This window comes from Zonotrichia leucophrys, chromosome 3 (assembly GCF_028769735.1).
Source record: "Zonotrichia leucophrys gambelii isolate GWCS_2022_RI chromosome 3, RI_Zleu_2.0, whole genome shotgun sequence".
Classification (NCBI taxonomy): Eukaryota; Metazoa; Chordata; class Aves; order Passeriformes; family Passerellidae; genus Zonotrichia; species Zonotrichia leucophrys.
In genome coordinates this window covers 111,787,533-111,808,147 of record NC_088172.1, presented here as the reverse complement: position 1 = coordinate 111,808,147, position 20,615 = coordinate 111,787,533, and the positions used below count along the sequence as shown (strand labels likewise).

General features: G+C 44.9%; 1 protein-coding gene across 8 annotated transcripts in view; it reads left to right on the top strand.

Annotated features, from left to right (window-relative positions):
- The window catches only part of EXTL3 (exostosin like glycosyltransferase 3), a 158,534-nt gene that overhangs the window by 39,072 nt on the left and 98,847 nt on the right, over positions 1–20,615 (top strand). For 5 of the 8 annotated variants that reach the window (XM_064709976.1, XM_064709971.1, XM_064709975.1 and 2 more), the window contains exon 2: positions 9,589–9,663. The gene's annotated coding sequence lies outside the window, so the exon portion shown is untranslated. Of the gene's footprint in view, positions 1–9,585; positions 9,664–20,615 lie in introns of all 8 variants that reach the window. The other 3 variants (XM_064709977.1, XM_064709970.1, XM_064709974.1) reach the window with 1 other exon arrangement.

Sequence of the window (20,615 nt, the reverse complement as noted above, 5' to 3'; positions counted from 1 at the left end):
TTCCTTTCCTCCAGGAAGTTGTGGACAAACCTGAAAGCATTTTCTAGTGCCCCTGGCATTCTGAGCAGGAAGTGTGAGCAGCAGGCACAGAGGTGTGCAGCTGTGGTGGAGCTGCACCAGCACCAGGAGCATTGCAGGTGTTTCCAAAGGGGTTTGGGGTATTTTCTCCTTTTGGGCACACCAGCTCTCGTGGTTGTGGACTGCCTGACAGATGTGCAGAAGATTAGGAAGTGTTTTCACAAGCCCTGGGGGCTGTGGTCTGTCCTGGCTGTGTGCAGAGCAGTTTGGGCAGTGCTCAGATTGAATCTAAGCTCAATTCTTGTTTGTGGGGTTTAGTTGTAATCTCGGTTTGCTGTGCGGCCACACTGTGCTTTCAGTGGGACAGGGAAGAGGAGAGATGTTGGGAGGATAAAAATAAACTTGTTTTGGTTGCAAGAGCTCCTGAATTTATGGTGTTAGCTGCTTTTCTGCTGAAGGTGAGGACAGCAGAAAGGAGACATTTAGGTGGGGATTTTTTTCTTAGTGATCAAGTTATTTCATTTTTTTTCTCTCCTTTCTTGAGGTCTGCTTTATAACCAGCAGAGAAGAACCCCCCTTTCTGTAGCACAGTTCATCTTTTCCTAGCACCCCTTTCTGCAGGTCCAGCAGGTCCAGGTGTGCTGGGAATTGCTGGTGGCCAGCACTGCTGAGTGAAAATGGCCAGACCTTGGCTGCTGGGTGGGTTTGTGCAAACTCCTCATAGTTGTAACTTCCTCCTGCTTGCAAGAAAGAAGAGCTGATGTGACAAGTGGATCTGATTTTACCTCGTGGTAGCAGGTATGAGGTTTGAAGAGTATCTGTGACATTTTAGTGGGAGGCATTTTGGAGTGGTTCAGGTACCAATGAGGAAAGCTGAAATGCTTTGTTTCACTCTCCTGACCATGGGAATATTGGCCAGTGTGTCAGCTGGGATCCATCTGCCGAGTGTGAAAAATGCCAATCACTTGTTTTTAAAATTTTCAAAGTTTCATAGTAATAAAATGGTTATAAAATAGTAATACAATTAGAGTAATAATAATTTGGACAATTTGAATTAGGACAATATGAGACAATACAGACAAAGAGTTATGGATGTCCGGGTACCTTTTCTGGGCAGCACAAGCCCGAAAAAGGACACACATTAACAAAGGATTAACCCTTAAAAACAACAGCCTGTTGCATATTCATATGCATATTCAAAGCATTGACCTGTAAATTTGCAGGACTTTGTGAACCCATAAGTCTACTGCAAGCTGTTAGCATCTGGGTAATGGCTGGAGTCTGATCAGGCAAAGTTAAAATAATTTTTCTACATTCATCATTAGCATTTACATAAGCAAGGTTTTGAACAATTTAGGAACGGGCTTGTTCATCTGGACATTGCTTTTCGACTGCTTGAGTTAATCTATCTAAAAAAGAACCATAGGATTCTGTTTCACCTTGTCTAATTGTAGTTTGCATTTTATTTCTATCTTTCTTCACTTCTTCTACACCTCATCCATGATGCACAAATTCCATTCCAACACAGGATTCTGTCTGCTCATCCTCAGCTTCTTCCTCTGAATCCCGACAGCGCCTTCGAGGCGGGAAAAAGTTCATTTCTTCTGATAAGAGGGCAATAAATTCTTTATCTCTGAAAGATTCAGGTGTCCTGTGGCTGCTATCTTGCTGCAAGTCCTTTCTTTAAAAAAAGTATCCTACATGGCATAGTTTCTATTTTAACATTTTTTATAACCTAAAACTCTATTTACCACACTACTCAAGAGAATGAATCCAGCATTACTTTCTAACACAACACATCTAATATTCATTTGAATATTTGCAAAAAGCCAATAATAAAATACTCATTTTTCACACAAGGAAAGGTCCAGCTGGAATGGGAATGAGACAGGCCATGGCTCCTTTTCCCAGTGATTTTTGTGTCTGTGCTCAGATGTGCATTGCTGGAGGAAATCACACTGAAAACGACCACAGAGCTTTCTGTTTTAACTCCCTAACTTGAGCCTGGATCGTACAAAGCAAACCCTCGGAGCCTGTGAAGGGCTTTTTGTGCAGGAATAAAGCTCATTGTCAGCTGCCGTGTTCAGACCCTTGGGAAATTGTGACCATTGTCTGGGCTATTATTGCTTAATAAAAGCTTTGCATTTCCTCATTCAGAGCCTTGAAAATCTGGTTCTGTGCTTTTAAAAATAACTCGGTGAGCCACAATTGGGAGCATTCACAGAGGAAATTCTTCAGCCATTTAAAACAAAGTGAAGGGAGGGAAAAAAAAAAAAAAAAGCTCTCCTTAGTGTGCTTTTACTTATCCATGAAGAGTGAGTGGTGAAGAGTGAGTGTGTCCCAGCCGTGTTTCCACTGTCTGGATGGAGCACAGAGGCTCTGCTCCTGCTCCTGCCCCTGTTTGCTTCCAGCCCCCCGGGATTTGGGGTTCGGTGCTGGATGAATCCTCCTGGGATGTTGGATTTCCTGTGGATCAGCACCTCGGCACAGGTGGGACCTGGTGGGGTTGATGCTCTCTCTTGTGCTTGATGCAAAAAAAGGCAGGAAAATGTTTTTTTTTCTTTGGCCGCACCAGAAAAGGGCATTTCAGGTAAAATGAGATGTGGTGACGTGCTGAAGGATGTGCAGGATTTTGGGCACGCACTCTGCAGGCTCTGTGGGGAAGGGGGCAGAGGAGGGGCTGCTGTGGGTTCATCACCCCAAAATTGGCTTCCCTGGAGTTTTTACTCTGGGAAATTATTACCCAGCACAGAAGCCCTGAACTATTTTGCAGATCTGCTTTGGAGGTTTTGTTTCTTTCCCTCTGTGTGTTCTTGGGTTTATTTTCCTTCTGGTGTGGAAGTAATTATGTTACTTGTTTCTTAAGTTTTGGCTCCGACTAAGAGGAGGAATGTACTCAGGTTTTTTTATGTTGTGGTGGTGTTTTTTCTTTCCCCAGTGCACTTTCTGCTGTTAAAATATTCTGGACAGCAGTAGCTGCCCACGTAGAGCACACAAATGTGTGTTTAGTGGTTTGCAAGCCGTGCTTGCTCTGGGTGTGCCTCGTTGTTTTGTTCAGTGCCAGCCTCTGCCCACATGATTGGCCATCGTTTATCATTGCCATCAAGCTGGGGAGATATAATTTACATTAGTAATTAGTGCTTTGTGCAGGCCAGAATTGGCTACACTGGCTCTTGGTTTGGAAAGAAGTTTTCTCTTGGAGCTGTGTGTCAGGGTGTGAGGAGGGGATGACACTTTGGCTACAGCAGGGTTGCCAAAGACACTTGGTAGTGAAGAAAGGTGATGGCTGGGATATTGTCTGTGTTTTATTTGTGATTGGAAATGAGTTATAGCAGAAAATGCCTCTGCCATGCCTCAGTTTCCCCACCAAAAAATGAATGCTGCATGATAGCTTGAGTGTGTTCATTATCAGGGATTACTCTGCTCCCTTTTGCCATCTCCTGCAGCAGCTGTGATGAGCACAGGGATGTGTGGGGACAAGACTCAGCCCTGCAGTGGCTGAATTCTGTCACTCCATTGTGTAGTTTGGTGTTGCTTGAAATTTGATAAGTCATGTGCACCATTAAAATGATTTCCATGCCAATGTTGGAGATCTGCTGTGCCCACATGATTGGCCATCGTTTATCATTGCCATCAAGCTGGGGAGATATAATTTACATTAGTAATTAGTGCTTTGTGCAGGCCAGAATTGGCTACACTGGCTCTTGGTTTGGAAAGAAGTTTTCTCTTGGAGCTGTGTGTCAGGGTGTGAGGCAGGGTTGCCAAAGATGCTTGGTAGTGAAGATGGGATATTGTCTGGGGTTTATTTGTCATTGGAAATGAGTTATAGCAGAAAATGCCTCTGCCATGCCTCAGTTTCCCCGCCAAAAAATGAATGCTGCATGATTAGCCTGAGTGTGTTCATTAGTAGGAATTACTCTCCTCCCTTCTTCTGTCTCCTGGAGCAGCTGTGATGAGCACAGGGATGTGTGGGGCCAAGACTCAGCCCTGCAGTGGCTGAATTCTGTCACTCCATTGTGTAGTTTGGTGTTGCTGGAAATTTGATAAGCCATGTGCACCATTAAAATGATTTCCATGCCAGTGTTGGAGATCTGCTGTGCCCACTTTCGTTTCTCTCCACATGACTGATCCAGGGCCATATGTTAAGAATATAACTGCTTTTAATTTATTATTTTTTTAAAATCCATTGGTGTCTAAATGCATCTAATAAAAATGCAGACTGGAGCTCTTTAATGAGGCGTAAGTCAGTCCTGGCTCTCTTTTTTTATAAGACAGAACCACCTCACACACTGGCTTCTTTTTCTATGGACTTCTGCTTTGCATTTCTACACATTCATCATAGCATGAAGCCTCTGACAAAAGGAAATAAGAAAAGACTGTTTAAGAGACGTTTTGTTGTGCTTAAACCTGAACCTTTGCAAAGGGAAAACCCTGGGCTTCAGCAAGTGAGGCTGTGTGATGGCAGAAAGGAGAAATAAAAATGATAATGCTGAGTAAGTTTAGTGTAGTTGTGAATTGTACAGCAAAGAACAGGAGCTCTTATGAAGGGAAATATTTCCAGTTTTGCTCCTTGCCTTTGCAAAATTGCAAAATTCAAGTAATGGAAGTTTTTTGCCACCAAAAAATCTTCATTTGCTGGTTTAGCCAATGGTCAAGGCCATGAGCAGCAGCATTTGGGTGGAGGCTCAGGGAGTGTGGCTGCCTCTGATTTTGGGGGCTTTGGGAGGCAATGGCTTTGCTGCAGGAACAGCAGAGAAATAAAAATGATAATGCTGAGTAAGTTTAGTGTAGTTGTGAATTGTACAGCAAAGAACAGGAGCCCCCAGGAAGGGAAATATTTCCAGTTTTGCTCCTTGCCTTTGCAAAACTGCAAAATCGCAAAATTCAAGTAATGGTTGGAAGTTTTTTGCCACCAAAAAAATCTTCATTTGCTGGTTAAGGCAGTGGTCAAGGCCATGAGCAGCAGCATTTGGGTTGTCTCTGATTTTGGGGGCTTTGGGAGGCAATGGCTTTGCTGCAGGAACAGCAGAGAAAAAAATTGGTAATGCTGAGTACGTTTAGTGTAGTTGTGAATTGCACAGCAAAGGAGGAGCTCTCAGGAAGGGAGATATTTCCAGTTTTGCTCCTTGCCTTTGCAAAACTGCAAAATCGCAAAATTCAAGTAATGGTTGGAAGTTTTTTGCCACCAAAAGCAGCATTTGGGTGGAGGCTGGGGGTGTGTGGCTGTCTCTGACTTTGGGGGCTTTGGGAGGCAATGGCTTTGCTGCAGGAGCAGCTCAGCTCAGCTCAGCTGCTCACCGAGGTCCTGTGGCTGTGGTTTGACAGCTGAAGTCAGAGCACGCTGTGAAATCAGGCTCTGCTCACACACGGCTGTGGCTGCCTCTGAAATCCTCAGTGGTTCTGGCACTGACAGCGCCCAGCCTCGCACAGCTGGTCCAGAGTGGGGAAGAAAAGGAGATTTGCTGGTTTTGGAACAGCTCCATCCTTTTCTCATGGGTTGGTCCTGCATGGTCAGTGAGGTGACACAGCCCAAGTCGGGGTCCCAGGATCCTTTTGCTAGAGAGGACCCCAAACTTGGCTCACCAGGTTTATGGAGGAAGGGAAGGAGGAGAAGGGAGCCTTAGCAACTCCAAGCTGTGATCCAGGAATGAAATCCAGAGGTTCCTGGGATCTCTTGCTGCTCAGAATGACCCCAAGATGAGTTAGAAAATCTCTTTTCCCAGCCTGGTGGTGGAAGAAGGAGTCAGAGCTCTTCAGTTCTCGGTCTCAAGGTTGTTTGTTGTTTCTTATCTATAAAATTCTTTCTCCTGTCCTGCCGAGGTCCATCCAGCAGGTCAGACAGAGGCACTCTGCCTGCCCCCAGGGCAGTGTTATCTTTTTATACTAAAAACCATGTGTACATTATTTAGGTATTCCCAATACCTATCACCTATGTTAGACTGAGCTTCTGCTCTAAACCAATCCAAAAGTGCCAACATCACAGCAGAAGATGGAGGCTGAGAAGAAGAAGGAGAAAGGCTGGACATGCCCAGATTCCTCCATCTTGCCTCCTGAACCCCCATTCTAAAATCCCCAAAAATCTATTTTTTACCCTGTGATAAATTCACTATCATTCTGCTTAAACTGTTGTGGCTTGCAGGTCCTCATGTAAGGTTGGTAAATTTTTCCATGGGTCATAATCAAACCCACAGGTGTTTTGGGCTCTGTGCCAGGGTCTCTGAGCCCCCTGGCAGGGGTCTGGGTAATCCAGGACAGCCAGAGGGATGTCCTGAGGTTTTGTATATAGAACAATAGATCTGTAAGACAGAACATGAAGAAGATGTTGATGAGATTTCTGAAATGCTGGCCCATGAGAAAAGTTGCTGAGAGAAGGTAGTCAGAGAGTCAGAGCTGTGGTTTTTAATTTAAAAAATTTCTTTCTACAGGCAGTCAAACTTTCAGATTTAGCAAGACAGGCTGCACATTCACTGGTAGTCACAGGAGCACAGTGATAAATTATTTAATTACAGACACCCAAAGAAATGAACCAGGCACCCACTGGGCTGTGTTGTCCCTCTGCTTCCCCACTTTGCAGGGTTTCTTGCTGGCTGATTCCCAAAATGCAGCTGTTTGCAGCAGTGGTCTCACAGTGATCAATGCTAATTAGCAAGGTTTGCTCTGTGAGTGTTCCTGCACGCACACAAAGTGCTCTCAGCTCCTCAGCCGTGTAACGAGCGTGCGCTCAGCTCAGCCCTGCTGTTAATTAGCAGCGTCCCTCCAAGGACCTGTGCTCCTCCTGGGGATGGAGCTCGGTGTGGAGCTGCCTGTGGTGCTCAGAGCCAGTCCCTGCCGAGGCTCACGGGCGGCCTCTGCCACAGCTGGGCTGTCAGCTTGTTGCCCTTTGTTTTAATCTCTGTGCATTCCCCTCGCTAAGCAGCACATGGTTAGTTCTTTCCAGGTTTGCCATCAGAGCCTTGTTTTAATCAGTGCTGACAAAATCCTGGCTGGATCTGTGCTCCAGGTAGGGGTCAGGTTTAAGAGTTCTTCAAAAAGCTTTGATGCTACAGGAACATGGTGCTCCCTGTGCTGACAACAGTTTTGTGTCTCTGCCTCTTAATAACCACCCTGTTAGTAACACCTTCTTCCTTGATTTGCAAAACAGCTCCATTCCGAGAAGAAATTTCCTCCTGAAAATGTGGAAGTGCAGTTTGTTCTTGGCAAATCCAACTGGGGCTTTATTATGGCTCTGATTTAATATCCTTGCTGATGGAATGCTCCTGTTGTGGGGGAAACAGAGATCTACTGGACAACATTCTATTACAGCGACCTTAGACGGTCACTGTGGTGAGAGAAGGACGAGAATCTTGTTTCTTGATCAGAAGGCTGGATTTATTGATATAAGATATATAATACATTATAACTATACTAAAAAGAATAAGAAGAGAAGTTGCAGAGAGCAGCCCAGCCAAGAATAGAATAGAAGGAATGAATAACAAAGTTCTGTGTCCAGGGAATTTGTCTCTGAGCTGCTCCTGTGATTGGCCTTTAATGGTACACATGGAAGATGAGCCAATCACAGGGGCACCTGCTACATTTCACAGCAGCTGATAACAATTGTTTACATTCTTCTTCTGGGGCTCTGCTTCCCAGAAGATGGACAAATCCCAAAGAAAGGATTTCTATGAAGAAATGTCTGCGACAACATTCCACTCCTATTTTTTTAACACTGAAGGCAATAGAAAGGGAAGAAGCTGGTAAATAATATGACTATAAATGAGAACCAAATTATACTTTAATTTTTATGGATGTTCATGATAGAAAAGCAATGTGAGATCAGGAGGTCTTTCCAGAAGAGGAGGGCTGCTCTTAAATATCTCTGCTTTGTCCCTAGGTTTATGTGTTCAGTATCATCCAGAAAACTCTTGGTTTTGCATTTGATTGTAATTTGCATTTAGATTGGCTGCCTGAAGGGAGTCTCTTGCAGGGGAGATGGGGCTGTGTGGCTCCAGTCTCTCGCAGATCTGGCTGGAAGTAATGGCATTTACATAAAAACCATTAGCTCTGTTATTGATAAACACGAAAGGCATCCATTTCATTTAATTTTTTGATGAAGAGCTTTTAATATAAGCACACAATAGCACTGAGGTAGTAACATTCCTGCCCCCCCATCCCTCTGTACTGACCTCTTGTTTTAAGGGCGAGCTTTGATTGGGATTTTGTTGGAGGAGAGATGGGAAGTTATTTCTATTCCAATTTACTGGAGTAGCCAGTTGTTGTGCTACATTGTGGGGAATTATTTAATGCTCATTTGAAGAGGTGTCTCTATTAATTGAACGGGGATTTAATGTCTCCCTGAAGCACAGTTGGTCTGTGTGTGATGTACACCAACACGTATGGCTGGCAATTCTATGGATAATCTTTCCCTTAATCAAAATGGGTTTAAGCAGAACTTCAGTGGCGCCTCATTAAGGGGATAAAGTGTGTTGAAACAACAAATATATTAAAGGGAACTTCTCTGGTGCACTCCAGATCAGAGCCCATGCAACCCTTCAGCACCGTGGCTGCACAAACATTTGTTCCCCTGCGTGTGTAATGGTGCTTTGGGGACCAGGAGTGTCACAGAGAGCTGTGATTCACTGCCTTTGGGAAGCTCTGCTGCTGCTCTCATGTAGAAATACTTTGCTTTTCTCCTGGGCTGCCTCAGGTGTGACCTCAGCAGCCTCCAGAGGCAGCCGGTGCTGCAGTTGTTTTCAAGCATCACAGCATTTACTCCCTGAGAGCTTTGCAGGCGCTGTGAGTTCCTGACCTCAGAGCTGGGGAGGGGAGGGTGCCTGTTTTGCATTGATTACCTGGCCTGCTTCTTTTTGGGAACCCAGGACATCCCTCTGGCTGTCCTGGATTACCCAGACCCCTGCCAGGGGGCTCAGAGACCCTGGCACAGAGCCCAAAATGCCCCTGTGGTTGCACAGAGCACAAAACACCTGTGGTTTTGATTATGACCCATGGAGCAAATTACCAACCTTATATGAAGATTTGCAAGCCACAACAAATTAAATAGAATGATAGTGAATTTATCACAAGGTGAAAAAGTAGATTTTGGAGGTTTTAGAATGGGGGTTCAGGGGGCAAGGTGAAGGAATCTGGGAATGTCCAGCCTTTCTCCTTCTGCTTCTTCTCAGCCTCCATCTTCTGCTGTGATGGTGGCACTTTTGGATTGGTTTAGAGCAGAAGCTCACTGTCTAACATAGGTGATAGGTATTGGGAAGTCACTGTAAATATTGTACAGGTAGTTTTTAGTATAAAAAGATAACACTGCCCTGGGGGGAGGCAGAGTGCCTGGAACTGTCCTGCTGGATGGACCTCAGCTGGACAGGAGAAAGAATTTTATAGACAAGATACCATAAACAACCTTGAGACTGAGAAATGAAGAGCTCTGACTCCTTCTTCAACCACCAGCCTGGGAAAAGAGACTTTGGAACTCTTCTCGGGGTCACTCTGACAAACCAGAGACCCTGACACTTCCTGATGTAAAAAATCTGTTAAAATTTTTTTGGTTACTTTATATTTACAGCTCTTTTTCCTCTCTAGCAGGCTCCAGACAGATGAGTAGAGAGCTGGCTGCAGAAGAGGGACAGATTCCAGCTTGCCAGCTGCTCACCGTGTGCAGTGAGTACCCTCATATTTCAGGAATAAAACTTTCTGTGGTGCCTGATGTCAGCCTCAAATTGCCTCCACTGGGGCACAGCATTAAGTCTGCATGCTTGGACAGTGTTCTCCTAAAAGTACAAGCTTCCTTGGCTTAACTCTTGTTTTGGGAGAAGCTGTGCTCCAGTTTTACCTAAAGTGGTAAATTGTGTCCTCATCCCACTTGCAGTAGTGGCAGAGCAGAGAACTGCTGCAGTTCTGCTCAGGGCTGTGGGGAATCAGCTCTAAAGGTGTCCCCTGAGGCTTCCTGTGTGGATCAGGAGTGGAAATGCTCCCCAGAGCTCTTCCAGCCTTGTTGGAGGTGCTGGAGCTGAGTGAGGAGGGTGCATGAGGTTCCTGCCACGGCACATGCCGGGGTTGCTCATGAATGAGTGCTATGAAATCAGCCAAATGAGGCTTGGCTGGACTGGTGGGTGGAAAACAGCAGGAATAAACCACTGGAAAGCATTGGCCAGTCCGTGGTAAGGATGGCAGGTTTGCCCTGAAAGTGGAGGAGAAAATCTTTATTTCATGGGGAATTTTTACACATTAAAATGTCTTGCATGCGTGTTAATGGGCTGTAATAACGAGCCTGTGCTTTATGAGGTGCCTGCAAACATCTTAGAACTCGCAACTGTGAGGGAGTAAATACTCCAGCTAGTAAATTCTGAGTAATTGGAATGTCTTGGCCCATGTGGTGTGGCCAGACTGAAATAGGGAATTGCCTCTGAAAGGCAGGAGGATGCTCTAGCACAGGCTGTAAAATGCAGGTGAGTGTGGGAGCTGCAGCAATTGAGTTTATTGTGACAGTCCTGGCAGGTGATTCCCTGAGGATCATGTGGGATGATGAATCTTGAAACTGAAAGTGTTTGTTAACAAAAGTCAGGCATGAAATAATGCATTTAGAGGCTGGGCTGTGTCATCAGGTTGGTGTGGATGTACCCAGGGAGCAGGGCAGAGAATTCCTGTGAGTCTGGGAAAGAGAAGCAAACTTATTTGTGGCTTTCTCATTTCTCCCATACCCAACCAGTACATGCAGGGGGTCCTGGGCTCAGGTGTCTGTTCCTGTGTAATACAGCATTTCTGTACTTCTGGATCCTGAAAATGTTTGTGCTCTGCCAAGCACAGCAGGGACTCCCCTCAGCTGGAGCACAGCTCCTGTGAAAAATTCCACAGTGAATCACAGAACTGGGAGCAGCACTGGGGGCACGTGAAGGACAAAGCAGGCTGGTATTGACCAACGCTGTGCCAGGGTTCTCATCGACAGCTCTGATCCCAGGCTGTGCTCTGAGCCAGATCTGCTGACTCGAGGAGCTGCAGTCAGTCAATACCATTGAATTCTCCTTCTCTTTTGCATATCTTAAGGAGAGGGAGTCTCAGGCTGACAGCTGTGCAGGGTGCACAAGGCCAGGGCTGCACAGCTTTCCCCCAGTGTTGGGATCTCTAGCTTTCAGAGTGACCCTGAGAAGAGTTCCAAAGTCTCTTTTCCCAGCCTGGTGCTTGAAGAAGGAGTCAGAGCTCTTCATTTCTCAGTCTCAAGGTTGTTTATTGTGTCTTGTCTATAAAATTCTTTCTCCTGTCCAGCTGAGGTCCATCCAGCAGGACAGTCCAGGCACTCTGCCTGCCCCCGGGGCGGTGTTATCTTTTTATACTAAAAACTACCTGTACAATATTTACAATTCCCAATACCTATCACCTATGTTAGACTGTGAGCTTCTACTCTAAACCAATCTGTAAGTGCCACCATCACAGCAGAAGATGGAGGCCAGGAAGAAGAAGGAGAAAAGCTGGACACGCCCAGATCCCTCCATCTTGCCTCCTGAACCCCCACACCAAAAACCCCAAAAATCTACTTTTCCACCCTGTGATAACTTCCTTATTATTCTACCTAAACTGTTGTGGCTTGCTGATCTTCATCTAAGGTTGGTAATTTGCTCCATGGGTCATAATCAAACCCCCAGGTGTTTAGGGCTCTGTGCCAGGGTCCCTGAGCCCCCTGGCAGGGGTTTTGGCCATCCTGGACAGCCAGAGGGATGTTCTGGGTTCCCACACCCCAGGACATCATTTGGCCTGTGCAACAGTTACTGCCCTGCTGTGGTGTGCAGCAGGTTCTGCACTGACCTTCAGGAGCCATTCTGGGTTAGTGGGGCTGGTGCCCAGAGGAATGAATGCAGGAGACAAGGATTTCATGTTTGGACTCCTTTTTAGGGTGGAAGGCTGTGATTAAACACGAAGTATGGATTGAGGTCAGTAGGAGATAGCTGAGGGAAGGGCAGGGAGCTGGAATAGCGGAGATGCTGGAAACAGTCTGTGATTGCCATGGAGCAGAATGGCAAAAGAACCTGTGTGTCAAGGGACTCCTCAACAAGTCATTCTGATGCAAAACTCTCTCCATGACACTAAATATCTAAATAACTGCATTAGGCCTGGAAACTAAAAATATTTTTGGGAGAATCATCTTCAAAACACCTCCTGAGACTTCCTGGCTTGGCAGCAAAGCCAAGCTGTGCAGGAGTTTTGTAGCAGGCCCCTTCCTGTGAGGATGTGGCACCATGCACGTGAACAGCAGCGTGGGTCTGATGCTTCCTGTGCTTCACACGGGGCTCTGCTCACAGTGGAGAGGGGCTGGGGGAGAGGGAGCACTTGGCCATGGCAGGGAGGGTTTGTGCTGCCTGTTCAGGTGGAATCCCTGCTCGCAGCTGCTGCTCCCCTCAGAAGATGCTGGAGACTTTTTAAAAACTCAGCACGGGGCAAACAAACACCTGAGCTGGGTGAGGCTGGGTCTGTCCTGTCCCCAGCCATGGCCAGCAGGAATGTCCTTCGTGTCCCATCAGTTTATTCAGCTCTTGTGCTTTCAGCCTCTGTCCAGGCATTTCAGATTTTAACTTTGTGTGGTGAATGACTTCCTTTTGGTAACTGCACCTACTGCCAGCTCATGTTTGGGGAATTGTCATTTTCATTAAAATTCTGTAAATCCCTACTGTGTCCCATGTCAAAGGACTCTTTTCCAGACTGAAATGTCCTAATTGATTCAGTGGTCCTTACACCGATGCTTCATGCTTTTGACTATCTTTACTATATTCACTATTTCCAATTTTTTGGTCATTTTTTCTCCTCTTGAGTGCTTTTATTAGAAAATTGAAAGAACCTTTGGGTTTTTGAGGTCCTGTCCTTTTGCTGAAGTTCTCTGTGTATTTAGCCATAGAAGAGAAAACAGGAATTTTGATGCTCCATGTAATAATAAGCCGTAGCCTTTTATTTCTTTATTTCTTTATTTATTTTCCTAAAAAGCAGAGATTTGTGTGTCTAATCTAAAAACTCTGTCAGAAAAGCTATGAATAAACCAGATAGCATTGCAGTGCCCTGAGTCACTGGAACAATACATTGTTAACAAGGAGCCCTGGCAGGGTTGTGTGGCTTTTTGCTAAAGCTGTCAGCCAGGATATGGGATGCATCTTTGTATCCTGCAGCAATTTGGTGAAACTAAATGGCTGCTGGTGTCTACTGCATCTTCTAAATGATGACAGGAATCATTCTGGGTGTTAAACACTCTGCCCCTCTGCATTGGTTAAGAAATTATATCCAAATGGAGAATTGGTCTTGTTTAGGTAAATATAAATCAGTCATCAAAGAGGGGCTGGTTCTGCGAGGGCAGGGCCTGGCTCTGCATCTCCTCTGCTCTGCATCAATGATATTTATTTTATTAGTGGCTTCCAAAAAGCAGAACTGGAATGTGATGTGATTAAAGTGTTAACGCCAGGGCTGCAGTCCCAGGGGCTGACAAGTCTGTGGTTTTCTCTATCTGCCCTGACTCACATCCGTGGCTTTTGTGCTGCCCTGAGGTGAGTCAGGGCTCCCCAGGGCTGACTGAAGCCCTGCCCTGTGGGCAGCCCGGGAAACCTGGGCCTTTTCCAGCTGAGAGCTCTTGGATGTTTTCCCCATGCTGAATCACAGCTCCTGGACCATCCAGGGCAGTTTTTCCCCAGTGTTCAGCTTTATCTTCCACCACTGTGCTTTTCTTCTTTCCTCTCCGCTGCCTTCAGCCCCAAAGAGCTCCCAGCTCTGTCTGTGCTCCACTGTGGCTTCTGCTCTGCGCAGGGAACCCAAAGGACCAAATCCTCGTAGCAATTCTCTCCCAAAGCAGCTGATTTCTGCAGCACAATCAGTTCATTGCACAGACCTGTCAATGAAACACCAAAAGCTCCCCAAAGCCTCACCTGGCCTGCCAAGATGTGTCACCTGTGCCTCAAGCAGCTGGGGAGTCCTCCTGGACAGGGGACACCGTAAGGAGGAGAGAGGGAAAGAAACACATCCAGAAACTCTGGGTTGATTTTCTATCATTCCTCAGGGCGTCCCAGCCCCTGCTTGTTGGTGAAGGATGGAGGTTTTTTAGTATTTGTTCCTTTCAAATCTATATCTAATCTATCTACATCTAAATCTACATCTATATTTGTATTTATTTATATACAAATATATATAGAGATATATAATCTATATCTATATTTGTATTTATTTATATCTATATCTATCTATTTATCTATCTATATCTATCTATATCTATAATATCTAATCATCTATATCTATATATTTGTATTATATCTATCTATCTATATCTATATCTATATCTATATAATCATAATCTATATCTATATATTTGTATTTATTTATATACAAATATATATAGATATGTAATCTATATCTATATTTGTATTTATTTATATCTATATCTATCTGTCTATCTATCTATCTATCTATATCTACATCTATAATATCTAATAATCTATATTTATATATTTGTATTTATTTATATCTATATATATCTATATGTAATATCTATATAATCTATATCAATATTTGTATATATCTATATCTATATCTATATCTATATCTATATCTATATCTATATCTATATCTATATCTATATCTATATCTATATCTATATCTATATCATCTGTATCTATATATAAATACATACATTTATATTAATGGCCCTTTCTTTTCCTCTCCTGTATGTGAGGCTGCACACAGCCATCCTGTCAGCCCACAGCCAGCCTACTACTATAATAATTTCAGCTGTAGTTTAGTAAGGTAGTAAATTGAGAGTAATTTTTAATCTGCTTGGGAGAAAAACAGCTTAATTGGCTGTTTCTCCTGGTGGTTCCAGCATTATTTTTGGCTTTAGACGGTATAAATGCAGCAGACATTGATCTCCCTGAATGAGGGGTCAGCTCTTCCTGGACCAAACTGGAACACTGCATCTATTTATTTCTATTTCACCTTTTTTTAGTGCATTGCCTGAATAACACAGCCAGTGTGGAAAGGGCCTGTAAAATGCTGAGCTGTGTGGTGGAATTTTGCTCTGCCCTGGTAAATCCCTTGTGCTGAGAGACTCCATGAAGGGGAAAGCTCCTGGATGAGCCTGGAGCAAGGGGAGGTTTGGAGACATCCCTGTGGTGATGCAGCCACGCTGGGGAGGTGGAGCTGGGAGAATCCAGCCCCTTGTGCCACCACCCAGGGGACTTTTCCATGCAGTGCAGCCATTGGAACTGGAGCAGAGCAGGGTGGGACAATGTGTGACAGGGAGCTGGAACAGGCTGCCTTTGTGGCAGTCACAAAGCCAGCAGTGTGTGCTGCAGGGCTCCTGCTTGCTGAGCCTGGAATGGCAGCCTGCCTTCTGCTCTCCTCCCTTCCCCCAGGAGCTGCTTCACATCTGGGCAGAAAAAGGCACTGTTTGTGTGTTTATTTCATTTCTGCTCCCAGCGCTTGGATCACACACGGGGTTAGAGGGAAGGAGCTCAGGTGAGGTGAAAGCCACCAGGTTGATGTTGGTGCAGGGCTGCAATTCTCCAGGCCTCTTCTTGCTCCACAGAACTCCCTGTAGTAAAGAGGTGGAGGTCAGGTCTTCCCTCAGGTAAGAGGAAACAGCCTCAGGTTGTGCCAGGGGAGGTTAAGTTTGGATATTAGGAGAAATTTCTTCATGGAAAGGGTTGTCAAGCATTGGAATGGGCTGCCCAGGGCAGTGGTGGAATCACCATCCCTGGAAGTGTTCAGAAAATGTGTGGATGTGGCACTTGAGGAGCTGCTGTAGTGGTGAACGTGGTGGTGCTGAGTTGATGGTTGGATTTTTGTGATTTTCCAACCTTAAAGATTCCCTGATTCTTCTCTTGTTCTTGCTGTTTCTTTTCACTGTTAAATAACAAAGCTCAGCCACCCCGTGGAACAGGATGAGCTTTGAGGTCTTTTCCAACCCAACCCATTCCATGAACTTGTGGCTTCATTTACCCAGCAGCAGATACTGAGAGCCCTCTCTGGAACTCATTTCAGTTTATCTGACCTCAGACACCTGGGAAGGGAACAGTGCTGGGAGGAGAACCCTGCAAGGAACAAAGCCTGAAAACAGCTTTGTGATATGAAAACGTTGCAGTAATTATTTAGTACAATAAAACTGTTTCAAAGTGGTTAAAAATGATTAAAAGGACTCTGCAGGAGGTTTGCATTACTGTAGCAGTGACTGGGGAGTGAGAAACAATGGCAGTGGCACAAATTTGGGTCTGTGAGTGAGCTGTAGAGACAACTGAGTGGAAATGCTGGGTGTAAATGCTGGGTGTAAATGCTTTCTAGATCTCCTGAGACTTGATAAAAACTTGGGAACTTCTGCTGTGGATAAAAGTGCATTAGCTCACATTGTCAGTGAAGATTTTCTACACTGAATGTTCACCTGGCAGTTCAGAGCAAGGCCCTTGGGAGTAACTGTGGGAAGCACAAGTGAAATCCTCCTTGCTTTTGTTGCAAGGAAGTTCCCAGCACAACTCCATCACAGAGGGCCCTGAAATGAGAAGGATTTACTTTGTGAATTGTTCTGTCATCACTCAGCAGGATAATTGGCTTCTGATTAGGGAGGAAATCTAGCTGCAGGTTGGTGTTTGAGGTTCTGAAGTCCTCTTGAAAAGGCAGAACTCCTCCTCAAACATCGACGGCTCTCCCGAGAGCAGGATGCTGGAGACTCCATTAAACTGGCATTGATGTAACAGCTGTTCCTGTTTAAACAACTTTATTTCTTCCTCCTCCTGTTGCAAATCAAAGGAAGAGTGGGAATCAGTGTTGTTGTTTGTTCAGAATTAATAACAAGGTTATTAAATTTTTTACTGCTGGAGATGTTTTTGTCACGTGCTTCCTGCACTCGGTGCCTCTCAGACCTGCTGCTGCTCTCGGGGTGTTTTTAGCTGGTGATGCTGATGACTGAAGGATTCTTATTCCTTCTGTTCCCAGCTCCCAAGTGACTCAGGAGCTAAAAGCAAGCCAAGATCTGTGCCTCCCACAGGCAGCAGAAAGGCTGATGTGGATGGAAGGCACGGGCATCTTGCTGTGAAGATGATGCTTACAATTTTAGAAGAGGAGTTTTTCTTGGTCCGGAGTAGTGAGCAAGGGGGGCAGCTTTACCTCTCCAGGGAGGTTTCACTTCTGCCTCTGAGGCTGGCTTCAGCCTGGACCGGTGTTAGGTAGTGCTGCAAAAAAACCTACCTGGAATTGAGGAATATCCTGAGCTGGAAGGGACTGATATCACAACAAGGATCATCCAGTGCAGCTCCTGGCCCTGCACAGACACCCCAGCAATCCCACCCTGTGCATCCCTGAGAGCGCTGTCCAAACACTCCCGCAGCTCTGGCAGCCCTTGTTTTGCATATTTGAAAAGAGAGGGGGAAGATTTTGGAAGCTGGTGCTGAGTGGGGCTGGATGTGTAACGGGATCAGAGTTGTTGCACAGAGCCTCAGCCCTCTGTGCCTGTGGCATTTTTGGAGGAGAGATTTAACCTGGGAGGGGATTGCAGTGCACTGAAACTGCCCCCAAGGAAAGGAGGATTTGCTTCTTCCCTTTTCCCTCCTGTGTGGGGCTGCCTGAACTCTCAGCTTCATCCTGCTGCTCCAGCTGCTGCCTTTCCCTGCGGACAGATTTAGAGTCCTTTTAATTCTGCCTGGAGTGCTCACCGTGAGGCTGATGCCTTTGAGGAGGGAAAGGAGCCTTTGTCAGGTCTCCAGGGAGCTAATTTATACAGATCCTCCCGGGTTCACTGGCCAAGTGTGTCTTTGTGGCCATGTGCTTTTGCCTCTGAGATGGAATCCTCAGAGCAAGGCCAAGTGTCAGGCTGCTGCTGGAGCTGGGGCTGCAGCTGCACAGCTCGTCCTTTAAGGAGGGAAAATTGCCAGAATTTTGGGGCTGAATTAGCTGTCTCAGCCTTTCTGGTCAAAGTTGGCTTTTGTTGTCCCAAAGTTGTGGATTTTGTCAACCTTTAACCTTTAGGCTAAAGCACTTTTTAATAATGAGTTTATTTTATCAGAGATAGAAGCAGGAGATTAGAAGATGTGTGGGAAAAGAGTGATCTCGCCCTTGCCAGCTCTGATAGGTATCACTGGTATATTAGTCTACTGCATTTTATTTCTATACAGCTAAAAAATCATGAATGTTTAAAAAAGTGTTATAGCTGCATTTTTTCCCAAGCCACGATTACAAAAGAATAAAAAAATTGAGACAGAAATTGACTTCTTGCTGTTGAACAGTGAGCTCTGCCTAATAACCAAAATTAAAAGTTTTTATGAACAATCTCTCCAGAAACTTCTTAAGAGCCGAGCTCAGCCTGAATGGGGAAAGCTTTTAAAAAGTCTGTTGGAAATCCCAAACCAGCAGGGGGTAGATGGAAATATCAACAGGAGAAAACAATTTCTGCACAGCCCGAATTTGTTTTTGGAGAGGTTTTCCCTTCTCCGGAGAAGGAGGAAATGCAGAGTGACAGAGAGGTGACTGCTGAAACCCAATGCCACTGCTGGCTCTCCCGATGGTTTTTCCTGCCCAAATGAAGGCCCCTGGTTTTTTTTTTTTCTTTGCCTCTGTTCATTTTATTCAGAGTAAGTGTTCCCATTATCCGGTGCGTGTGAAAGGCTCCCGGCCCTGCCTGAGCTGGATAATAAGGGAGTGAGGCAAGAGCAGCCTAATTTATAACTTGTGAAGTGATTCTCTTCAGAGCACTAATGAGCAGTGACCCAAGCACAGGTAAATTATCTGTAGGGTTTTTTTTTTTCCCCCTTTTCCTCTTAAATCTCTGATCATTTCTCTCCCCAGGCAAGCTGTCTTTCACCACCATTAGCGTTGTCTCAGTTTTTGTCCGCGTTCCAAAGTTGAACCACTTTATCCACAATTGATGTGTGCTCCTGTAGGGTGGAGAGCACAACGTTGGGATAAAAGCATTTCTAATAGCACGGCTCATTCTTGTGCTGGAGAGGAATAATGGACGTGGGATTCAGCTTTAGAGTTAGAAAGCTCTCTAAATTTAGAGTGTGCATTGTGGCTGAACTGATCTCATGGCAAGCTGGTGATGCAAGGAAAGGTTTTTGCTCCCACTGATCTTTTTGCACTGATACAGATCCAGTCCCTTCCCTCTCAGTGCAGTTTCCTTCCAGCCTAACTCCTTGATTCAGGCTTGGAAATTGGGGAGGAGATTCCTCTTTTCAGCAGCACCAGGCCATGGGATCAGCTGAGCAGCAGGGCAAAACCACATCCTAAATGAAGCCAGGAGTGTGTCACTGTCTGAAAGTGTTCCCAGTCACTCTGCTCCCTCCCTGCTGGCATTGTGGGGCAAAAATCAGGGATTTCCTACTGCTGGGTTATCCTGAGTAAAGTTACCCCTCCTGGGAGTAGCTGTCTGTGAAAAACGCCAGTCACTTGTTTTTAAAATTTTCAAAGTTTCATAGTAATAAAATGGTTATAAAAATAGTAATACAATTAGAGTAATAATAATAATATTAATACAGTTAGAGTAATAATAATATTATTGTAGAGTAATACAATTAGAGTAATAATAATTTGGACAATTTGGATTAGGACAATATGAGACAATAGAGACAAAGAGTTATGGATGTCTGGGTACCTTTTCTGGGCAGAATAAGCCTGAAAAAGGACACACATTAACAAAGGATTAACCCTTAAAAACAACAGCCTGTTGCATATTCATACACCTCATCCATGATGCACAAATTCCATTCAAACACAGGATTCTGTCTGGTCATCCTCAGCTTCTTCCTCTGAATCCTGACAATGCCTTTGAGGCAGGAAGAAGTTCATTTCTTCTGATAAGAGGGCAATAAATTCTTTATCTCTGAAAGATTCAGGTGTCCTGTGGCTGCTATCTCAGTCCTTTCTTTTAAAAAAGTATCTTACATAGCACAGTTTCTATTTTAACATTTTTTATAACCTAAAACTCTATTTACCACACTACTTGAGAGAATGAATCCAGCATTACTTTCTAACACAACACACATAATATTCATTTGAATATTTGCAAAAAGCCAATCATAAAACACGTGCATTTTTCACCCTGTCTTTGCTGACAGTCCCCAAAAGAATGCAGAGAATTGTGGGCAGGCACATGCTCTGTGATGTTCTGTGTGCTACAGCCAGCTTGGAAAATAATTAAAACCCCAATGTTTTGCTGTTTTTTTTGATGGATGTTGTTGGATACTTAATGGAGCTCGTTGGCAGTAAACAATCCTTCCCTGGGGATCTTTCCAGAGTCATTAAATCCGGTGAGGGATAATCTGGAATGGTCTCCTGTTTGTCTGGAACATTTGCTGGCCATGGGAGCTGCAGAAAGGGGCCCTGTCAGGCCTCCCTGAGCAGCTGCAGGGTGATAACAGAGGTGAAGGGCCAGCAGAGGGGTTACTGAAAATATTAATTACAGATGATGTCTGGTTCTGTAAATAAGAAATACAGATGATGCTCTGGTGGTGAAAAAACCCCCAACCTTTAAGGGCAGTGTTGATCCCCCAAAGGAAAATTGTAAAAGGCCACAAGCAGTGAGTGAGAGTTACAAAGTGGCTTTTAGTCAGAGACGTGCAGATTCCAAACATTAATTTGGGTGGGGAAAAAAGGGAATTATTTCAACA